We start from the raw sequence: 24,464 nt of genomic DNA on the forward strand, positions 1-24,464 counted from the left end.
GTTCGGGTTGCCAATGGTGGGGGGTGTTCGGGTTGGCCATGGGTGTTCAGGTTTGGCCATGGCCGGGGATTCGGGTTGGCCATGGGGGGGTATTTGGGTTGGCCATGGGCGGGGGGTTCAGGTTGGCCATGGGGTTGTTGTTTGGGTTGGCCATAGAGGTGTGTTCGAGTTGGCCATGTGGGGGATGGATGTTTGGGCTGGCCATGGGGGGGGGCGTCCAGGTTGGCCATGGGGGTGGGGGGGGTTCGATCTGGCCATGGGGGGGGGGGGGGTTCAGGTTGGCCATGGGGGAGGGGTTCAGGTTGGCCATGGGGGGGATGTTCGGATTGGCCATGGGGGCGGGGGGGGGGATTCGGGCTGGCCATGGAGGGGGGTGTTCGCGTTGACCATGGGGGGGTGGGTTCAGGCTGGCCATGGGGAGGGGGGAGTTCGGGTTGGCCATGGGTGGGTTCAGGGTGGCCATGGGAGGGGGGAGTTCGGGTTGGCTATGGGTGGTTCAGGTTGGCCATGTGGGGGGTTCAGGTTGGCCATGGGGGGGTTCGGAGTGGCCATGGGGAAGGGGAGAAGTTCTGGTTGGCCATGGGTTGTTTGGGTTGTTCATGGGGGGGGGGTTCGGGTTGGCCATGAGGGGGAGGTTTGGAGTGGCCATGGGGAGGGGAGGGAGTTCGGGTTGGCATGGGGGGATTCGGGGTGGCCATGGGGAGGGGGGGGTATGTGTTCAGGGCTGGCCATGGGGAGGGGGGGAGTTCGGGTTGGCCATGGGTGGGGGGTTTGGGTTGGTCATGGGGGAGGGGGGGTTTGGCATTGGCAATGGGGGGGCTGGCGATTTGGGCTGTCCCAGGGGGTGGGGTTCGGGGAGGCTGGCGATTGGGGGGCAGGGGGAGGGGTTGGATCACTGGTGATCAGCGGGGGAAGAGGGTGTGGTTTGGGGAAACAATGAGGTGGCCGGAGATCAGGAGGCCGGTGATGGCGGGGCCAGTGCGCCGATTCCCCCGCTGACAGATTGGCGCAGTGTCGTGCTCAGCGCATTGCTACTTCTCGGGCGGACGGGTTCCGGCTCCCCCCCTCCACCGCCCCCCCCCCCCCACCGCCCCTCCCACACCGGAGTGAATCTCACTACAGATTCTGTGACGCACAGAGTCCCGGAGATTAATTCCACTCAGCTCACCCAAAAAACGGGTGGAAAACTCCCATATTCCCCCCCATTGGGAACTTATTCTTTTGGGGGAATCGCCCCCATTAATTCCAACAAATTCTATCCTTTCGCTAGACTTGCTCACTTTATTTCTGGACCGTTTTCCTGTCCCACATGATATCTCCTGATGTAATTCCAATGATTTAGTTTCCGTCGCTAATTTATATAACAATTCTATTGTCTTTTGGGTTAAAAGTATCCTCCCCCCCCACCCTTACCCTCCACCCCCTGACTCCCTCTCCTACAATATCCTGGATGGTTGTGAACCACTGCATTGAACTGAGAATAATCGGATAAGGGATGAGTTTATCAATCAATATTTAACAGAGTCCTGCCAGTAACAAGAGAATGGATGGCAAAAAGAATCTTCAAAACATGTCGGCAAACCATGAGGAAGAGGCAATCTGGTGTGGATATCTCTGAAATCTACTATTTCTCAAATTCCTCCCCATTCCTTGTCAGACGGGGGCGGGGAGGGAGGGGAAACAGGTTAAAATCTAATCTGGATCTTCAGCGTAATGTATGCAGAAGTTTGCCTCATTGAAGATGATACAGTGTAAACACAAAAGACCAATTGTATTGTACAGTCACCCAAACTGCTGCAAAAGAAGGTGGTGCCAAACCGTCTGGAACAGTGATCTTGGGACGAGATGGCACTAAACTGATATTTGCATGCAGCTAACACGGGACTGTCCACCCTTACTGATTCTTCACAGTAACACAAGCTCCACCGTCCGATTACACGCACAGGAAGCTTACGTCACTGCGAGCTGGGCTTGCTTTCATTCATTACATCAGTTTTCTGATGTTGGTGGGGAGTGCGGGGGTTGGGGGGGGGGGGGGGGAGGGAGGGGGGGGGAAGTTTGGCAGCTTTTGAATGCCAGTTATTCAAAACATCCCAGTCATACTGCCACATCCTTTCTGAAGCAAACAGAATGGCCTTTATGTGGCAGAGGTTAGCTTAATCTAAATAAACTGTCGCTGCTTACTTCAGTGTGTTCCTGGAGTATTCTCATCAAGCACAACCCTTGACATGAATCTAAATGAGTGAGGTGCCGCTCACTAAAACAAGAATGTGTTGTAATCGCCAATGTTCTTTATAAATCTCACAGGGAAAATACAGGACCAATCCGGATTTTTTATCCTACAGTAAAGGGCTTTCTAACTTCCTAAGATTTCAGTTCTGTCCTGCACTTCATAATCCATAGAATCCCAACAGTGCAGAAGGAGGGCTTTCGGCCCATCGAGTCTGCACCGACCACAATCCCACCCAGGCCCTATCCCCATAAGCCTACTTATTTACCCTACTAACCCCCTGACACTAAGGGGCAATTTAGCACAGCCAATCTACCTAACCCAAATATCTTTGGAGTGTGGGAGGAAACCAGAGCACCCAGAGGAAACCCACGCAGACACGAGGAAAACGTGCAGACTCCGCACAGACAATGACCCAAGCCAGGAATCAAAACCGGGTCCCTGGCACTGTGAGGCAGCAGTGCTAACCACTGAGCCACGGTGCCATCCACAGATAGCTTTTCAATAATAAAATCACTGTCAAATAATCAGCACCAGCATTTCTTTGAATCGCTATTAAACTGAACTGCTGGAGTTTAAAATGAGCGATAGTGAGTAGGCATCTTGCACATTCCTGCTGTCTTATACGATCATGGAAAATTAAATTACACCATTGTTTTCACACTCCAGGAGACTGGCAAAGGTCGCTCTGAGATTGTTTGTGGTGTTAAATTAAAAGTTACAAAGAATAGAGTAGCTGATCTAATGTGGGACTCACTCCGTTTCCTTTTGAACAGAGATTCAACTGAGGTTGACTCACTCCCATGCAGAAAGGGGCCATTTCTGCTCAGATACTAAAGCCTCATTGAAATGTCAGCTTTCTGAAAGAACCAGGGAGCAGTAAATAGCACACAGAGCTGGTGACGTCTGTCTGCTTAATGGTTCAGAAGATCTTTCCAGAATCTCAGTGATACAACCCAAGAACCCACGACGACAATAATCTCTCAATGTCAGTAAAATGAAGGAGCAAGTCATCGACTTCAGGAAGCATAGTGGAGAACATGCCCCTGTCTACATCAATGGGGATGAAGTGGAAATGGTCGAGAGCTTCAAGTTTCTAAGTGTCCGGATCATCAATAAGCTGTCCTGGTCCCCGAATGCTGACACTACAGTTAAGAAAACCCACTAACGCCTCGACTTTCTCAGGAGGCTAAGGAAATTTGGCATGTCAGCTACGACTCCCACCAATTTTTACAGACACACCATAGAAAGCATTCTTTCCGATTGTATCACAGCTTGGTTTGGCTCCTGCTCTGACAAGACCGCAAGAAACTACAAAGGGTCGTCAACGAAGCCCAGTCCATCACGCAAACCAGCCTCCCATCCATTGACTCTGTCTACACTTCCTGCTGCCTCGGTAAAGCAGCCAGCATAATTAAGGACCCCACGCACCGTGGACATTCTCCCTTTCACCTTCTTCCGTCAGGAAAAAGATACAAAAGTCTAAGAACAGGGACCAACCGACTCAAGAACGGTTTCTTCCCTCGGCACAATGGCACAGTGGTTAGCACTGCTGCCTCACAGCACCAGGGACCTGGGTTCAATTCCCAGCTTGGGTCACTGTCTGTGTGGAGTGTGCACGTTCTCCCCGTGTCTGCGTGGGTTTCCTCCGGGTCCTCCGGTTTCCTCCCACAGTCCGAAAGACATGCTGGTTAGATGCATTGGCCATGATGAATTGTCCCTCAGTGTACCCGAACAGACGCCGGAGTGTGGCGACTAGGGGATTTTCACAGTAACTTCATTGCAGTGTTAATGTAAGCCTATGTGTGACACTAATAAGTAAACTTTAAAAACATATATTAAGCTGATCTTTCTCTGCACCCTAGCTGTGACTGTGACACTATATTCTGTACCCTCTCCTTTCCTTCGCCCCATGTACTCTATGAATGGTATGCTTTGTCTGTATAGTGTGCAGCAAACAATATTTTTCACTGTATACTAATACATGTGACAATAATAAATCAAATCAAATCAAATCAAGAAGATAAGATCGGTTCCAGGTCTGCATCTATTTGATCCCTTGGGCTCTGGTAGGGTTCCAACAATTGGCTTTGACCCTGAGGTGAACGTGGGGAGAAACCAGTTCCAATCGCCACTCCTGATCACTATTCAGAAAGTGCTACAAGATAGGACAAAGTTGGGCTTCATTCAAATAGACTCATATATGGATGATGATCATGATGAGACACTGACAATGCCAGGCACTGGCACGGTAACACTGACAGTGCCAGGCACTGGCACGGTAACACTGACAGTGCCAGGCACTGGCACGGTAACACTGACAGTGCCGGGCACCGGCACGGTAACACTGACAGTGCCGGGCACCGGCACGGTAACACTGACAGTGCCGGGCACCGGCACGGTAACACTGACAGTGCCGGGCACCGGCACGGTAACACTGACAGTGCCGGGCACCGGCACGGTAACACTGACAGTGCCAGGCACTGGCACGGTAACACTGACAGTGCCAGGCACTGGCACGATAACACTGAAAGTGCCGGGTACCGGCACGGGTACACTGACAGTGCCAGGCACCGGCACGGTAATGCTGACAGTGCCGGGCACCGGCACGGTAACACTGACAGTGCCGGGCACCGGCACGATAACACTGACAGTGCCAGGCACTAGCACGATAACACTGACAGTGCCAGGCACTGGCACGATAACACTGAAAGTGCCGGGTACCGGCACGGTAACACTGACAGTGCCAGGCACTGGCACGATAACACTGACAGTGCCAGGCACCGGCACGGTAACACTGACAATGCCAGGCACTGGCACGGTAACACTGACAGTGCCAGGCACCGGCACGGTAACACTGACAGTGCCAGGCACTGGCACGGTAACACTGAAAGTGCTGGGCACTGGCACGGTAATGCTGACAGTGCCAGGCACCGGCACGGTAACACTGACAGTGCCGGGCACCGGCACGATGTCACTGACAGTGCCAGGCACTGGCACGATAACACTGACAGTGCCAGGCACTGGCACGATAACACTGAAAGTGCCGGGTACCGGCACGGGTACACTGACAGTGCCAGGCACTGGCACGATAACACTGACAATGCCAGGCACTGGCACGGTAACACTGACAGTGCCAGGCACCGGCACGGTAACACTGACAGTGCCAGGCACTGGCACGATAACACTGACAGTGCCAGGCACTGGCACGATAACACTGACAGTGCCGGGCACCGGCACGGTAACACTGACAGTGCCAGGCACTGGCACGGTAACACTGATAGTGCCAGGCACCGGCACGATAACACTGACAGTGCCAGGCACTGGCACGGTAACACTGACAGTGCCGGGCACCAGCACAGTAACACTGACAGTGCCGGGCACTGGCACAGTAACGCTGATAGTGCCGGGTACCGGCACGGTAACACTGACAGTGCCGGGCACATGCGGGGTAACACTGACAGTGCCAGGCACCAGCTGGGTAACACTGACAGTGCCAGGCACCAGCGGGGTAACACTGACAGTGCCGGGCACGAGTGGGGTAACACTGACAGTGCCGGGCACCAGCGAGGTAACACTGACAGTGCCAGGCACCAGCGGGGTAACACTGACAGTGCCGGGCACCAACATGGTAACACTGACAGTGCCAGGCACCAACATGGTAACACTGACAGTGCCAGGCACCAGCGGGGTAACACTGACAGTGCCAGGCACCAACATGGTAACACTGACAGTGCCAGGCACCAACGTGGTAACACTGACAGTGCCAGGCACCAACATGGTAACACTGACAGTAAGAAGTTTAACAACACCAGGTTAAAGTCCAACAGGTTTATTTGGTAGCAAAAGCCACACAAGCTTTCGAGGCTCTGAGCCCCTTCTTCAGGTGAGTGGGAATTCTGTTCACAAACAGAACTTATAAGACACAGACTCAATTTACATGAATAATGGTTGGAATGCGAATACTTACAACTAATCCAGTCTTTAAGAAACAAAACAATGGGAGTGGAGAGAGCATCAAGACAGGCTAAAAAGATGTGTATTGTCTCCAGACAAGACAGCCAGTGAAACTCTGCAGGTCCACGCAACTGTGGGAGTTACAAATAGTGTGACATAAATTCTGATTCTAGGATCGCATGATAAAGACTCAGGAGGAAAAAAGCAGAAATATTTATGTGAAATAGTGTGACATAAACCCAATATCCCGGTTGAGGCCGTCCTTGTGTGTGCGGAACCTGGCTATCAGTTTCTGCTCAGCGACTCTGCGCTGTCGTGTGTCGCGAAGGCCGCCTTGGAGAACGCTTACCCGAATATCAGAGGCCGAATGCCCGTGACCGCTGAAGTGCTCCCCAACAGGAAGAGAACAGTCTTGCCTGGTGATTGTCGAGCGGTGTTCATTCATCCGTTGTCGCAGCGTCTGCATAGTTTCCCCAATGTACCATGCCTCGGGACATCCTTTCTTGCAGCGTATCAGGTAGACAACGTTGGCCGAGTTGCAAGAGTATGTACCGTGTACCTGGTGGATGGTGTTCTCACGTGAGATGATGGCATCTGTGTCGATGATCCGGCACGTCTTGCAGAGGTTGCTGTGGCAGGGTTGTGTGGTGTCTTGGTCACTGTTCTCTTGAAGGCTGGGTAGTTTGCTGCGGACAATGGTCTGTTTGAGGTTGTGCGGTTGTTTGAAGGCAAGAAGTGGGGGTGTGGGGATGGCCTTGGCGAGATGTTCGTCTTCATCAATGACATGTTGAAGGCTCCGGAGGAGATGCCGTAGCTTCTCCGCTCCGGGGAAGTACTGGACAACGAAGGGTACTCTGTCCACTGTGTCCCGTGTTTGTCTTCTGAGGAGGTCGGTGCGGTTTTTCGCTGTGGCGCGTTGGAACTGTTGATCAATGAGTCTAGCGCCATATCCTGTTCTTATGAGGGCATCTTTCAGCGTCTGGAGGTGTCTGTTGCGATCCTCCTCATCCGAGCAGATCCTGTGTATACGGAGGGCTTGTCCGTAGGGGATGGCTTCTTTAACGTGTTTAGGGTGGAAGCTGGAGAAGTGGAGCATCGTGAGGTTATCCGTGGGCTTGCGGTACAGTGAGGTGCTGAGGTGACCGTCCTTAATGGAGATGTGCGTGTCCAAGAATGCAACCGATTCCGGAGAGTAGTCTATGGTGAGCCTGATGGTGGGATGGAACTTGTTGATGTCATCATAGAGTTGTTTCAGTGATTGTTCACCATGAGTCCAAAGGAAGAAAATGTCATCGATGTATCTAGTGTATAGCACCGGTTGAAGGTCCCGTGCGGTGAAGAAGTCTTGTTCGAACCTGTGCATGAAGATGTTGGCATATTGAGGTGCAAATTTGGTCCCCATGGCTGTTCCGTGTGTCTGGATGAAGAACTGGTTGTTGAAGGTGAAGATATTGTGGTCCAGGATGAAGCGGATGAGATGTAAAATTGCATCTGGAAACTGGCAGTTGTTGGCGCTGAGCACTGAGGCCGTTGCAGCAATGCCATCGTCATGGGGGATGCTGGTGTAGAGTGCTGAGACATCCATTGTGACGAGGAGCGCTCCTGGTTCAACTGCTCCATGTGTGCCGAGTTTCTGTAGGAAGTCCGTCGTGTCGCGACAAAAGCTGGGGGTTCTTTGTACAATGGGTTTCAGGATGCCCTCGACATAGCCGGAGAGGTTCTCGCACAGGGTCCCATTGCCCGATACGATGGGACGGCCGGGTGTGTTTGCCTTGTGTATCTTCGGGAGGCAGTAGAGATCTCCAACGCGGGGAGTACGTGGGATGAGAGCACGGAGGGTGTTCTGAAGGTCCGGATCAAAGGTCTTGATCAGAGTGTTGAGTTGACGGGTGTGTTCTTTGGTCGGATCTACAGGTAACTGTCTGTAGTGTTCCTCGTTGTTGAGTTGTCGGTACACTTCTTTGCAGTAATCCGTTCTGTTCAGTATGACGATGGCCCCTCCTTTGTCTGCTGGTTTGATGACAATGTTGCGGTTGGTCTTGAGAGCGTGGATGGCGTTACGTTGTGCTTGGGTGATGTTCGGGGCTGTCTTGTGAGTGCGGCTGATGAATTTGGTGTTGACGCACCTCCTGACGGCTTGGGCATACATGTCAAGTCGAGGGCAGCGGCCTTCCGGAGGAGTCCAATTCGACTCTTTCCTCTTCGGATGCACTGCGGATCTCTCTGTCGGCTGTTCCAGTTCATTGGCTGTCTCATTGTGTTCGTTGTTGGCCTCTTGGGGTTTGTGGAAGAACTCCCTCAGCCTCATTCGCCTGATGAATTCCTCTGTGTCTGCTGCGAGACTGATGGGGTCTATTTTGGTGGTGGGGCAAAAATTAAGCCCTCGGCTGAGAACTTCGATTTCATCTGGTTGAAGTGTGTAGTCGGACAAGTTGACAATGGACTTCCCTGCAGTGGTACTGTTTTCTACTGTGGTACCGGGGGAGGCTTGGTTGCTGCTGGTGGTGATGCCGAGTTTCTCAAGTTTCCTGTTCTTGGTGTGCATGTAGATGGTGTAGTTCCTTTGTCTCGTCTGTTTGGCAGAGTTTCGCAGCTGGTCTGCGTCCTGAGCGCAAGTTGAGAATATGGATTCGATCTTGGTTTCCAGGCTGCGGCGTTTGCTGTAGAGTTGGTGTATGAGGTGGTTGAGGAGGGTGAGAGAGGTGCGACGGCAAAGTCTCTCAGCGTAGTCTGTGTTATAGGTTGACCTGAGTGGGTTCGTGATCTGTAGTCCTTTCGGTATCTTGTCTGCTTTCTTGCATCTTTGTAGAAACTTGATGTCTGTGTCGATATGCGCGGTCTTCTTGGCGATCCTCTCCACTTGGAGCCGGCAGTTTGCGGTGTCTATGGTAGTCATGATGTGGAGATGCCGGCGTTGGACTGGGGTAAACACAGTAAGAAGTTTAACAACACCAGGTTAAAGTCCAACAGGTTTATTTGGTAGCAAAAGCCACACAAGCTTTCGAGGCTCTGAGCCCCTTCTTCAGGTGAGTGGGAATTCTGTTCACAAACAGAACTTATAAGACACAGACTCAATTTACATGAATAATGGTTGGAATGCGAATACTTACAACTAATCCAGTCTTTAAGAAACAAAACAATGGGAGTGGAGAGAGCATCAAGACAGGCTAAAAAGATGTGTATTGTCTCCAGACAAGACAGCCAGTGAAACTCTGCAGGTCCACGCAACTGTGGGAGTTACAAATAGTGTGACATAAATTCTGATTCTAGGATCGCATGATAAAGACTCAGGAGGAAAAAAGCAGAAATATTTATGTGAAATAGTGTGACATAAACCCAATATCCCGGTTGAGGCCGTCCTTGTGTGTGCGGAACCTGGCTATCAGTTTCTGCTCAGCGACTCTGCGCTGTCGTGTGTCGCGAAGGCCGCCTTGGAGAACGCTTACCCGAATATCAGAGGCCGAATGCCCGTGACCGCTGAAGTGCTCCCCAACAGGAAGAGAACAGTCTTGCCTGGTGATTGTCGAGCGGTGTTCATTCATCCGTTGTCGCAGCGTCTGCATAGTTTCCCCAATGTACCATGCCTCGGGACATCCTTTCTTGCAGCGTATCAGGTAGACAACGTTGGCCGAGTTGCAAGAGTATGTACCGTGTACCTGGTGGATGGTGTTCTCACGTGAGATGATGGCATCTGTGTCGATGATCCGGCACGTCTTGCAGAGGTTGCTGTGGCAGGGTTGTGTGGTGTCTTGGTCACTGTTCTCTTGAAGGCTGGGTAGTTTGCTGCGGACAATGGTCTGTTTGAGGTTGTGCGGTTGTTTGAAGGCAAGAAGTGGGGGTGTGGGGATGGCCTTGGCGAGATGTTCGTCTTCATCAATGACATGTTGAAGGCTCCGGAGGAGATGCCGTAGCTTCTCCGCTCCGGGGAAGTACTGGACAACGAAGGGTACTCTGTCCACTGTGTCCCGTGTTTGTCTTCTGAGGAGGTCGGTGCGGTTTTTCGCTGTGGCGCGTTGGAACTGTTGATCAATGAGTCTAGCGCCATATCCTGTTCTTATGAGGGCATCTTTCAGCGTCTGGAGGTGTCTGTTGCGATCCTCCTCATCCGAGCAGATCCTGTGTATACGGAGGGCTTGTCCGTAGGGGATGGCTTCTTTAATGTGTTTAGGGTGGAAGCTGGAGAAGTGGAGCATCGTGAGGTTATCCGTGGGCTTGCGGTACAGTGAGGTGCTGAGGTGACCGTCCTTAATGGAGATGCGCGTGTCCAAGAATGCAACCGATTCCGGAGAGTAGTCTATGGTGAGCCTGATGGTGGGATGGAACTTGTTGATGTCATCATAGAGTTGTTTCAGTGATTGTTCACCATGAGTCCAAAGGAAGAAAATGTCATCGATGTATCTAGTGTATAGCACCGGTTGAAGGTCCCGTGCGGTGAAGAAGTCTTGTTCGAACCTGTGCATGAAGATGTTGGCATATTGAGGTGCAAATTTGGTCCCCATGGCTGTTCCGTGTGTCTGGATGAAGAACTGGTTGTTGAAGGTGAAGATATTGTGGTCCAGGATGAAGCGGATGAGATGTAAAATTGCATCTGGAAACTGGCAGTTGTTGGCGCTGAGCACTGAGGCCGTTGCAGCAATGCCATCGTCATGGGGGATGCTGGTGTAGAGTGCTGAGACATCCATTGTGACGAGGAGCGCTCCTGGTTCAACTGCTCCATGTGTGCCGAGTTTCTGTAGGAAGTCCGTCGTGTCGCGACACCCCCACTTCTTGCCTTCCCCACACCCCCACTTCTTGCCTTCAAACAACCGCACAACCTCAAACAGACCATTGTCCGCAGCAAACTACCCAGCCTTCAAGAGAACAGTGACCAAGACACCACACAACCCTGCCACAGCAACCTCTGCAAGACGTGCCGGATCATCGACACAGATGCCATCATCTCACGTGAGAACACCATCCACCAGGTACACGGTACATACTCTTGCAACTCGGCCAACGTTGTCTACCTGATACGCTGCAAGAAAGGATGTCCCGAGGCATGGTACATTGGGGAAACTATGCAGACGCTGCGACAACGGATGAATGAACACCGCTCGACAATCACCAGGCAAGACTGTTCTCTTCCTGTTGGGGAGCACTTCAGCGGTCACGGGCATTCGGCCTCTGATATTCGGGTAAGCGTTCTCCAAGGCGGCCTTCGCGACACACGACAGCGCAGAGTCGCTGAGCAGAAACTGATAGCCAGGTTCCGCACACACAAGGACGGCCTCAACCGGGATATTGGGTTTATGTCACACTATTTCACATAAATATTTCTGCTTTTTTCCTCCTGAGTCTTTATCATGCGATCCTAGAATCAGAATTTATGTCACACTATTTGTAACTCCCACAGTTGCGTGGACCTGCAGAGTTTCACTGGCTGTCTTGTCTGGAGACAATACACATCTTTTTAGCCTGTCTTGATGCTCTCTCCACTCCCATTGTTTTGTTTCTTAAAGACTGGATTAGTTGTAAGTATTCGCATTCCAACCATTATTCATGTAAATTGAGTCTGTGTCTTATAAGTTCTGTTTGTGAACAGAATTCCCACTCACCTGAAGAAGGGGCTCAGAGCCTCGAAAGCTTGTGTGGCTTTTGCTACCAAATAAACCTGTTGGACTTTAACCTGGTGTTGTTAAACTTCTTACTGTGTTTACCCCAGTCCAACGCCGGCATCTCCACATCAACACTGACAGTGCCAGGCACCAACATGGTAACACTGACAGTGCCGGGCACCAACATGGTAACACTGACAGTGCCAGGCACTGGCATGGTAACACTGACAATGCCAGGCACTGGCACGATAACACTGACAGTGCCGGGCACCGGCACGGTAACACTGACAGGGATGTACTTCTGAGGCTTTATAAAGCACTGGTTAGGCCCCATTTGGAGTACTGTGAGCAATTTTGGGCCCCACACCTCAGGAAGGACATACTGGCACTGGAGCGGGTCCAGCGGAGATTCACACGGATGATCCCAGGAATGGTAGGCCTGACATACGATGAACGTCTGAGGATCGTGGGATTATATTCATTGGAGTTTAGGAGGTTGAGGGGAGATCTGATAGAAACTTACAAGATAATGAACGGCTTAGATAGGATGGACGTAGGGAAGTTGTTTCCATTAACAGGGGAGACTAGGACGCGGGGGCACAGCCTTAGAATAAAAGGGAGTCACTTTAGAACAGAGATGAGGAGAAATTTCTTCAGCCAGAGAGTGGTGGGTCTGTGGAATTCATTGCCACAGAGGGCTGTGGAGGCCGAGACGTTGAGCGTCTTCAAGACAGAAATTGATAAATTCTTGATTTCTCGAGGAATTAAGGGCTATGGGGAGAGAGCGGGTAAATGGAGTTGAAATCAACCATGATTGAATGGTGGAGTGGACTCGATGGGCCGAATGGCCTTACTTCCGCTCCTATGTCTTATGGTCTTATGGTCTTATGGACAGTGCCAGGCACCAACATGGTAACACTGACAGTGCCGGGCACCAACATGGTAACACTGACAGTGCCAGGCACTGGCATGGTAACACTGACAATGCCAGGCACTGGCACAATAACACTGACAGTGCCGGGCACCAACATGGTAACACTGACAGTGCCAGGCACTGGCATGGTAACACTGACAATGCCAGGCACTGGCACGATAATACTGACAGTGCCGGGCACCAGCGGGGTAACACTGACAGTGCCAGGCACCAGCGGGGTAACACTGACAGTGCCAGGCACCAGCAGGGTAACACTGACAGTGCCGGGCACCAACATGGTAACACTGACAGTGCCAGGCACCAGCAGGGTAACACTGACAGTGCCAGGCACCAGCGGGGTAACACTGACAGTGCCAGGCACCAGCGGGGTAACACTGACAGTGCCAGGCACCAGCAGGGTAACACTGACAGTGCCGGGCACCAACATGGTAACACTGACAGTGCCAGGCACCAGCAGGGTAACACTGACAGTGCCAGGCACCAGCGGGGTAACACTGACAGTGCCAGGCACCAGCGGGGTAACACTGACAGTGCCGGGCACCAGCGGGGTAACACTGACAGTGCCGGGCACCAGCGGGGTAACACTGACAGTGCCAGGCACCAGCGGGGTAACACTGACAGTGCCAGGCACCAGCGGGGTAACATTGACAGTGCCAGGCACCAGCGGGGTAACACTGACAGTGCCGGGCACCAGCGGGGTAACACTGACAGTGCCAGGCACCAGCGGGGTAACACTGACAGTGCCAGGCACCAGCGGGGTAACACTGACAGTGCCAGGCACCAGCAGGGTAACACTGACAGTGCCGGGCACCAACATGGTAACACTGACAGTGCCAGGCACCAGCAGGGTAACACTGACAGTGCCGGGCACCAACATGGTAACACTGACAGTGCCAGGCACCAGCGGGGTAACACTGACAGTGCCAGGCACCAGCGGGGTAACACTGACAGTGCCGGGCACCAACATGGTAACACTGACAGTGCCAGGCACCAGCAGGGTAACACTGACAGTGCCGGGCACCAACATGGTAACACTGACAGTGCCAGGCACCAGCGGGGTAACACTGACAGTGCCAGGCACCAGCGGGGTAACACTGACAGTGCCAGGCACCAGCGGGGTAACACTGACAGTGCCAGGCACCAGCGGGGTAACACTGACAGTGCCAGGCTCCAGTGGGGTAACACTGACAGTGCCAGGCACCAGCAGGGTAACACTGACAGTGCCGGGCACCAACATGGTAACACTGACAGTGCCAGGCACCAACATGGTAACACTGACAGTGCCAGGCTCCAGTGGGGTAACACTGACAGTGCCAGGCACCAGCGGGGTAACACTGACAGTGCCAGGCTCCAGTGGGGTAACACTGACAGTGCCAGGCACCAGCAGGGTAACACTGACAGTGCCGGGCACCAACATGGTAACACTGACAGTGCCAGGCACCAGCGGGGTAACACTGACAGTGCCAGGCACCAGCGGGGTAACACTGACAGTGCCAGGCACCAGCGGGGTAACACTGACAGTGCCAGGCACCAGCGGGGTAACACTGACAGTGCCAGGCACCAGCGGGGTAACACTGACAGTGCCAGGCACCAGCGGGGTAACACTGACAGTGCCAGGCACCAGCGGGGTAACACTGACAGTGCCAGGCACCAGCGGGGTAACACTGACAGTGCCGGGCACCAGCGGGGTAACACTGACAGTGCCAGGCACCAGCGGGGTAACACTGACAGTGCCAGGCACCAGCGGGGTAACACTGACAAGATCAGGTTTGAGGTGCAGGAAATTGATCAAATATTGGTGAAAACATTAAGGAAAACAGTAATCAAACAAAATATTGACTGTAATAGATTGGAACCAATGAAGTTAGTCGCATTATTCTAAGATTGCTTAATCAATGCTCTAACACTGAGAATGACCCAACTCACACTCTCATCAATTTGACTTTTGAACTGAACCTGATTTTAAGATTCTTATCCTTATTTTCAGATCCCTCCATGGCCTGTTCCCTCCCTATCTTTGTCACCTCCAGCCCCTAAACCCCCTCTGAGATATCGGAACTCTTCCAATTCTGCCCTCTTGTGCCTCACTGATTTAAACCTCTCTGCCATTAACGACTGTTTTTGAGGCCTTTAGTTCTGGAATTCTCTCCCTAAACGTCGCCAATTTTTTTTTTGCTCCTTCACCTCTGAGACATTCCTTAAAACCTTTGCGCTTTGTCCAGCTTCCCTGAGAGCTCCTTTATGTGGGTGGGTGGGTGTCAGATTTTGTGTGATAGCTCCCCTGTGGAAACTTTGCGATGTTTAAAACACTGTATAAATACAGACTAGGTCAAGGATACAAAAAAATAAATCAAAGAAACCACAGGAAAAATCCTACCTCTGTATTGGGGGAAAAATCTTTAGCAGGATGTAGCATTTGACCTGAAGGAATCAATGATTTGTATCACAAAACGCTGCATTAAAATAAGAAGCACAAGCTTCATCAGCATGTTTTATGACAAGTCAAAGAGGAATGATCCAGCAAACGCACATGGAGTGTTCATTCAACAAAGAGCTGTTGTGAAAATATATATATTTAAAAAGTGTTGAATCTCTGTTGAATAGTTATGGGGGTCATTCTGAATAAAATGTCTGATATTTAAATAAACTGGCACTGATAAAAGTAATAACCTGTTAGTCTGTCCTAGAATAACAGGGTAGAATAGATAAGACTCAACCTGAAGCGTGCATTTGCAGTTTTTCTCTTGGTAACTTTCCCAAGGGCGGCACGGTGGCACAGTGGTTAGCACGGCTGCCTCACAGCGCCAGCGACCCGGGTTCAATTCCCAGCTTGGGTCACTGTCTGTGTGGAGTTTGCACGTTCTCCCCCGTGTCTGCGTGGATTTCCTCCGGTTTCTTCCCACAGTCCAAAGACTGGTTAGGTGGATTGGCCATGATAAATTGCCCCTTAGTGTCCAAAGATGGACAGGTTAGGTGGATTAGCCATGTTAAATTGCCCCTTAGTGTCCAAAGATGTGCAGGTTAGGTGAATTGGCCATGCTAAATTGCCCTTTAGTGTCCCAAGATGTAAAGGTTGGGTGGATTAGCCATTATAAATTGCCCCCTAGTATCCAAAGATGTGCAGGTTATGGGGATTAGTAGGGTAAATATGTGGGGTTACATGGATGGGGTCTGGGTAAGATGTTCTGTCGGAGAGTTGTGCAGACTCGATGGGCCGAATGGCGTCCTTATGCAATGCAGGGGTTCTGTAGAATCAGAATCATACAATCCTTACAGTGTAGAAGGAGGCCATTCGGCCCATCAAGTCTGTACCGACTGCAATCCCACCCAGACCCTATCCCTGTAACCCCACGTTAATCCCCCTGATGCTAAGGGGCAATTAGCATGGCCAATCCACCTAACCCACACATCTTTGCACTGAGGGAGGAAACCGGAGCACCCGGAGGAAACCCACGCAGACATGGGGAGAATGTGCAAACTGCACACAGACAGTGACCCAGGCTGGAATCGAACCCCGGCTCCCTGGCTCCCTGGCGCAGTGCTAACCACTGTGCCACCGTGCCACCCCATGGAATGATAAAGTTTCATTCATATTTGTTGGGGGAAATGAAAGCTCACAGGCTCATCAGTCCTATGCCACTGTGATACCAACATATCCCCCATCCTGGAATAGGTTACACTGCAGTTGATGTGAAGCACTGGTGCAATCAGTAACAATAACAACAGGCTGACATTCCTTTTGGGTCTGTCTCTGCCCCACATTCCTTTTCAATGCTCAGATTAATGGCTGTGTTCAGGCCCCTTTCTGACACTCCTACACTCTCCATTATTCTCTTGCCAATGCACAGTGTGATGAGGAAGATTGTCACTGGAGCCTGGATGCCAACTGTTGGCTCCGCGGTGTACATTCTCACCATCTGCATTGTGGTTTGACCACGTCAACCTGCTATCCAAATAGTCAAACGTATCAGATGTGAGCAGTGAAAAGGGCTGATGTTCTGCCATCTGTTTACATTCTTCCAGCATGGGTGTGTTTTTTTATATTTCCTGAGTGGATCTTACTGCATCATCTCCAAAGATTACAGTGTCAGTCTTCACCCCAGAGATAGCTTTCCTATCTCTGAGTCAGAGACGGAAGGGTTCAACCTGTAGCCCAGCTCCAGTGAGTGGAGACAATGGCTGAGAAACTATGTCAGCTCTGCAAACAGGAAACCCATACACCCTCTTGCCAAAAAGTACTACCCATCATTCTGGGGGCAAAGGTCGTTATGACCCACTATCCCCTACCAACAACCTTAGGGCAGCATGGTGGCACAGTGGCTATTATTGGTGCCTCACAGTGCCAGAGACGCAGGTTCAATTCCTGCCCTGGGTGACTGTCTGTGCGGAGTTTGCACGTTCTCCCCATGTCTGCGAGGGTTTCCTCTGGGTGCTCTGGTTTCCTCCCACAGTCCAAAAGACGTGCTGGTTAGGGTGCATTGGCCATGCTAAATTCTCCCTCAGTGTACCCGAACAGGCGCCGGAGTGTGGCGGCTATGGGATTTTCACAGTAACTTCATTGCAGTGTTAATGTAAGCCTACTTGTGACACTAATAAATAAACTTAAACACACTACTTCTTAATTTACTTACTCCCAGAGAAATATGTCCTCCCTGTTCTTTCCAATCTCATTGGTTCTGGCATTGTGATCACGTTCCCCCCGTTCCGAGTTCCTTTCCAGCTGATTCTACATATCCCTGGCATCAAACAAACAACACACCATAGATTCCTGATAATGACTACATTTTGATTTGATTTTGATTTGATTTATTATTGTCACATGTATTAGTATACAGTGTTTCTTGCGCGCTATACAGTCAAAGCATACCGTTCATAGAGAAGGAAAGGAGAGAGTGCAGAATGTAGTGTTACAGTCATAGCTAGGGTGCAGAGAAAGATCAACTTAATGTGAGGTAGGTCCATTCAAACGTCTGATGGCAGCAGGGAAGAAGCTGTTCTTGAGTCAGTTGGTACGTGACCTCAGACTTTTGTATCTTTTTCCTGACGGAAGAAGGTGGAAGAGAGAATGTCCGGGGTCCGTGGGGTCCTTAATTACGCTGGCTACTTTTCCAAGGCAGTGGGAAGTATAGACAGAGTCAATGGATGGGAGGCTGGTTTGAGTGATGGACTACGATGCTTTGTAGTTTCTTGCTGTCTTGGACAGAGCAGGAGCCATACCAAGCTGTGTTATTTCCCTAATTATCAAATTCTCAATAATTGCAACATTTCTGTTCTGCTATTTCCCCCCACTCCCTCAATTTGGACTGGTTTCTGGTTCATACTGGTTCGGTTATTAATCTGGCCACTCACCTGCAGCCTTCCTCTTTATACCCACAGATAGTAAGTACATTGTACTGGACAAAGCTAGTATGTGTCCAACCTATTCTCAGCTCTTCACTGGTTATCCGGAATACTCTGCACAAATTTAGTCTTTAAGAAAGAATATCATTGTGTTAGAAGCAGTTGAGAGAAAGTTCACTGGACTGATAGCTGGGATGGGGTGTGCGGTTATCATATGAGGAAAGGTTGGTCAGGTCTGTACATTGGAGTTTAGAAGAGAGAGGGGTGACCCTATTGAAGCATGTATGATCCTGAGAGGACTTGACAGGGTGGATGCTGAAAGGATGTTCCCCCTAGCTTGTGGGAGAGACTGGAGGGGGAGGCACGGTGACACAGTGATTAGCATTGCTACCTCACAGCGCCAGGGACCTGGGTTCGATTCCCAGCTTGGGTCACTGTCTGTGCAGAGTCTGCATGTTCTCCCCATGTCTGCATGGGTTTCCCATGGGTGCTCCAGTTTCCCAGGGGTGCTCCGGTTTCCTCCCCCAGTCCGAAAGACGTGCTGATTAGGTGCATTGGCTATGCTAAATTCTCCCTCAGTGTACCTAAACAGGTATCAGAGTGTGGTGACAAGGGGATTTTCACAGTAACTTCATTGTAGTGTTAATATAAGCCTTACTTGTGACACTAAGAAACTTGAAGAATTAGAGGGCACAGTTTAAAAATAAAGTATTAAAATTGAAGACGGGAATAAAGAGAATATGATTTTCTGAGGGTTGTGAGTCTGTGGAATGCTCTTCTACAGAGAGTGGTGGAGCCAGGGTCAATGAATATTTTTAAGGCAAAGGGAGATTTTTTAAAAATTCATTCACGGGACAGCAAAAGGCACAGATCCCTGTGGAACACCAGTACTCACATACTTCCAATCCCTGTCCAAACCCATTATCCCCAATCACTGTCCTCTACTGTCTGGCTGGGCCAGCATTTATTACCCATCCCTAGTTGCCCTTGGAGGGCAGTTGAGAGTCAACCACATTGCTGTGGCTCTGGAGTCACAGAGAGGCCAGACTAGGTAAGGATGGAAGATTTCCTTCCCTAAAGGACATTAGTGAACCAGATGGGTTTTTACAACAGTCGACAATGGTTTCATGGTCATCAGTAGATTCTTAATTTCAGATTTTTTTAATTGAATTCAAATCCCACCATCTGCCGTGGCGGGATTCGAACCCGGGTCCCCAGAACATTAGCTGCGTTTCTGGATTAATAGTCTAGTGATAATACCACTAGGCCATCGCCTGTCCTTTTTGACTAACATGGGAGTCAAAGGTTATTGGGGGTAGGCGAAATGTGGAGTTGAGGCCATAATGAGGAAAGCCATGATCAAAGTGAATGGGAGAGCAGGCTCAAGGGGCTGAGTGGCCTAATCTTGCTCCAAATTCATGTGTTTGTATTATTGTCAGTCAAGTATTTTTCTTCATGTAACTATCTCGCTGTGCGTTAGAACGAAAGGAATTGAGGGGAAGCTATTGATCTCATTAGCAGATTGGTTAGATGGTGGAGGACAGTGATTGGGGACAATGGGCTTGGACAGGGATTGGGAGCAGATGAGTAATGGTGTTCCTCTAGGGTCTGTGCCTTTCGTCACATTAATTAATGATTAATAACTTAGATAACACATGGAGTGCCGTATAACCAAGCTCATCGATGACACAAAGGTGGAATAGTCAGTGTTGATGGAAGCATAAAATTATAAAGAGACATTGATAGATGAAATGAAAGGGAAAGAACTGCATGGCAGATGGATTTCAAGCAGCTAAGTGTAAGGTCATCCGTTTGGACCAAAATAGGATAGATCTTAGCCTAATTTACATGATGGAAAGTGAATAATGTTGGAGATCCAAAATGATTTGCTACCACTCCAACACCCCTACCCTGCACACATTGTTAAGTTGCAAAAAAAAGGTTTTATATCAAGAATATGAAGTGATGGGTTGGAATATTGTTTCAATTATACGGTGCACCTGTTAATCTCCCTCTATTACACTCTAATACTCATCTTTGTGTATTTTTGGGGCAACACGTTGGCACAGTGGTTAGCACTGCTGCCTCATAGCGCCAGGGACCCGGGTCCAATTCCCGGCTTGGGTCACTGTGTGGAGTCTGCACGTTCTCCCTGTGTCTGCGTGGGTTTGCTCCGGGTGCTCCGGTTTCCTCCCACAGTCTGAAAGACGTGCTGGTGCATTGGCCATGCTAAATTCTCCCTCAGTGTACCCAAACAGGCGCCGGAGTGTGGCGACTAGGGGATTTTCACAGTATCTTCATTGTAAGGGACAATTGAGCAGGGAAATCTCTCTGGTGGATGGCCATTTTGGGACTCTCCTTTGATTCCTTGCCCCCTCTATTTCCCCTGCCTGTTGAAAATGGTGTGGGGAGTTGGGGGGGGGGGGAGGGGGGGCGGGAGGAAATGCCAGCCAACGGCGCTGAGATGGAATGATTCAAGGCTCTAAAATATCCCACAGGCCTCCTTCTGGGATAAGTTTCCAGTTCACAGACAGCCACCTTCCATATTCCTGACACAGTATCTACCGATCCTGCTCCCAGCTGTTCAATATCGATATGGTTATATAATTATACTGCAGCAGTTACTCATTCATATTTTCACAACGCTACCTGATTCACCCTTAATACTAAATCATCGTTATCACATGGACTTAGTTCAACTTCCTTGACAACTTTTATTACTTATTATCCCCAATTCATTTGCTGTTGGCATCAGGGTTTATTTTCCTTTAACGACTTCATTAAATGTGTTTAATTTACCTGGTTATTTATTCAGGAAATTCCTTTCTGTTTTAAAGTTTAGTAGCCCCTTAATTTAGCATGTGGTTAAATATTTAAAATGTGAATAAATAATTCAATAGCTAGCTTTTATTTTGGAGTTATTTTGTTCTGGACCTTCTTCCCCCTCAACACATAAGCCTTAGCCTTGGAAAGCACACCTTCCCCTATTACCTCTCCTCTCTCTCCAAGCTCATCTTGTCCAGAAGATTCACCTTCTGCTCTCTTGACAATAGCTGATACCTGAAGGGTTATACCAAAATCATGAAGATTTGGGCGGCATGGTGGCACAGTGGTTAGCACTGCTGCCTCACAGTGCCAGGGACCTGGGTTCGATTCACGGCTTGGGTCACTGTCTGTGTGGAGTTTGCACGTTCCCCTTGTGTCTGCATGGGTTTCCTCTGGGTGCTCCGGTTTCCTCCCACAGTCTGAAAGATGTTCAAGTTAGGTGGATTGGCCATGCTAAATTGCCCCTTAGTGTCAGGGGATTAGCAGGGTAAATATATGGGGTTATGGGGATAGGGCCTGGATAGGATTGTTGTTCGTGTAGGCGAGATGGGCCTAATGGCCTCTTTCTGCACTGTAGAGATTCTGTGAAGATTTGGGTGGCACGGTGGCACAATGGTTAGCACTGCTGCCTCACAGCGCCAGCGACCCGGGTTCAATTCCAGCCTTGAGTGACTGTCTGTGCGTAGTCTGCACATTCTCCTTCTGTCTGCGTGTGTTTCCCCTGGGCGCTCCGGTTTCCTCCCACGCTCTAAGATGTGCGGGTTGGGTGGATTGGCCATGCAAAATTAACCTTTAGTGTCCCAAGATGTTCTGGTTCAGTTCAATTCTGGTCGCCTCATTACAGGAAGGACGTGGAAGCCATAGAAAGGGTGCAGAGGAGATTTACAAGGATGTTGCCTGGGTTGGGGAGCATGCCTTATGAGGATAGGTTGAGTGAGCTCGGCCTTTTCTCCTTGGAGAGACGAAGGATGAGGGGTGATCTGATAGAGGTGTATAAGATGTTGAGAGGTATTGATCGAATGGACAGTCAGAGGCTTTTTCCTAGGGCTGAAATAGTTGTCACAAGAGGACACAGGTTTAAGGTGCTGGGGAGTGGGTACAAAGGAGATGTCAGGGGTAAGGTTTTCACTCAGAGGTGGTGGGTGCGTGGAATGGGCTGCCAGCAACGGTGGTGGAGGTGGATTCGATAGGGTCTTTTAAGAGACTTTTGGATAAGTACATGGAACTTAGTAAGATAGAGGGTTATAGGTAAGCCTAGTAATCGCTAAGGTAGGGACATGTTCAGCACAACTTTGTGGGCTGAAGGACCTGTATTGTGCTGTAGTTTTTCTATGTTTCTATGTGTAGGTTCGAGGATTAGCGGGGTAAATATGTGGGGTTACGGGGATAGGGCCTGGGTAAGGTGCTCTTTTGGACAGTTGGTGGAGACTCCTTTTGCAGTATAGGGATTCCATGTTATTGACAGAGGTATAGAAAATCACAAGGTGTCCAGACAGAGTCGGGGAAAAAACATTGCATTCCTTGGTGGAAGGATAAAGAACCAAAAGGAACACATTGAAGATAATTGCCGAAAAAAGGAGAAAGTTTTTCTTGTAGTGAGGGGTTGGGGTCTGGAATTCACTCCTCAAGAATGTGATAGAGGCAGGTTCAAATGCGGCATTACAGAGGGAATTGGATTATTATCTGTAAAGGAAGAATGTGTGGAGCTATGGGATGACGGCACAAGGAAACTTGCTCCTTTGGAGAACCAGTACAGACATGATGGGTTTAATGGCCTCTTCCTGTGTTGTAATCATTCGGTGATTCTGTGAATAAGATGACTCATTCCTTTAGACTTTAGAATCCTACAGTTTAGAACAGTGGTTCCCAAACTTTTTCCACTGGGCTGCACTTTCGGAATAAAAATTTGCCACACCGAATTTTTTATTGATAAGAAATACATTCAAAAACAAAAAAAAACAACTCCTAGCAGTGCTTGATTCATAACATAGAACACAACTACTTTATAATATGATCATGGGACATCCAGAAAGTACAAAACCATCACTTTGGAAAAAATATCTATCCATGTTTAAATGTTTCTTTGATTGTCCTTGAATCGTCCCGCCACACTTGCCATCCTCTCTTGCTGCACCCTTTGGGAACCACTGGTTTAGAAGGAGGCCATTTGGCCCATCGAGTCTGCACCGACCACAATCCCACCCAGGCCCTATCCCAATAACCCCACGTATTTATTCTGCTAAGCCCCCTGACACTAAGGGGCAATTTAGCATGGCCAATCAACCTAACCTGCACACCTCTGGACTGTGGGAGGAACCGGAGCACCCGGAGGAAACCCACGCAGACACGGGGAGAATGTGCAGACTCCACACAGACAGACCTGAGGCTGGAATTGAACCCGTGTCCCTGGCGCTGTGAGGCGCTGTGCCACGGTGCCCTAAATCCTTTCATTACTTTTATTCCTGTCTCCTCAAGGCCGACAATCCCTTCCCTCTCACCCTCGCAGGATCTGAACCTGAACAGGCCGAAGTGCCTGTTCCTGTGCTGTAACTTTCTTTGTTCTTGCTCTTTTTTCTTTGAATGACAGAATTGTTACAGTGCAGAAGGTGGCCACTCAGCCCATTGCGTCCACACCAGCCTCTGGCTCTGCTCTCGTGCCCACCCGCCTCTTGTTTCAGCCCACAATTGATGGCATCGCCTACAGTCGTGTTTAAGCCCAGTACACTGGAAGTCTGTCACTAAATCTCCTCAACACTCTGCCTCCACCTCCTCCTTCAATCTCTCTTTAAAACCTGCATCTTTAACCAAGTTTCAGCTCACCTCTTCCAATAGCTCCTTTACACCTCTAGGAAGCAACTTGATTATTATAGTTAATGACAGTGGCAATAAAGTTACTGGAGAGGACAAAGATCAGCCAGAGTTCTTGCTACTGATTGCTAGTAAGTTTACTGTGTGTGAGGACAGGATTAAATATGACGGTGATAACAAGCAGGCTGCCAGCACTCTCTGCTTTCTGAGCTCATAAAGGACTGGGCTCCAAGTCAATATTATTCACTTCCAACTCTTTCTCAGCCTCTCCTTAACTTTGCCTGTCAGCAGCTGCCCGATCCAGGGAGTTAAAAACAGTCGATGCAACATTGCTTCAATTTGCTTCCCCACACACTTCTGGAACTCGTCAGTTTAAATATACGGGATTGAGGGAAAAAAATCCTCATCAAATTCAACAGGAGCAGAAATAAAACGGAAATGGACTGGGTGGAATTTATCCTGAGGGGAGAGGATGGCGGGGGGGGGGGGGGGGGGGGGGGGGGGGGGTGGAGGGGGGGCATTTAATCAGGCGGAATGGTGGCAGGTGAAGACGCCCCCACCTTCCCACCTTGACACTGATTAAGTCCATGTTTAAAGTTTATTTATTAGTGTCACAAGTAGGTTTACATTAACACTGCAGTTAACACTAACACTGTGAAAATCCCCTAGTCGCCACACTCCGCCGCCTGTTCGGGTACACTGAGGGAGAATTTACCATGGCCAATGCACCTAACCTGCACATCTTTCAGACTGTGGGAGGAAACCGGAGCACCCA

The 24,464-nt window shown here is 49.9% G+C and overlaps 1 long non-coding RNA gene across 1 annotated transcript in view; it reads right to left on the reverse strand.

The window, feature by feature from the left end:
• The window catches only part of LOC144510352 (uncharacterized), a 30,458-nt gene extending 6,651 nt beyond the window's left edge, over positions 1-23,807 (reverse strand). The window contains exons 1-2 of the long non-coding RNA XR_013500622.1: positions 23,702-23,807; positions 17,347-17,451 (exon numbers count right to left, since the gene is read on the reverse strand). This is a non-coding gene — a long non-coding RNA (uncharacterized LOC144510352). The remainder of the gene's footprint in view (positions 1-17,346; positions 17,452-23,701) is intronic.
• Positions 23,808-24,464: the final 657 nt, after the last annotated feature.

This window comes from Mustelus asterias, chromosome 23 (assembly GCF_964213995.1).
Source record: "Mustelus asterias chromosome 23, sMusAst1.hap1.1, whole genome shotgun sequence".
In the NCBI taxonomy this organism is placed as follows: Eukaryota; Metazoa; Chordata; class Chondrichthyes; order Carcharhiniformes; family Triakidae; genus Mustelus; species Mustelus asterias.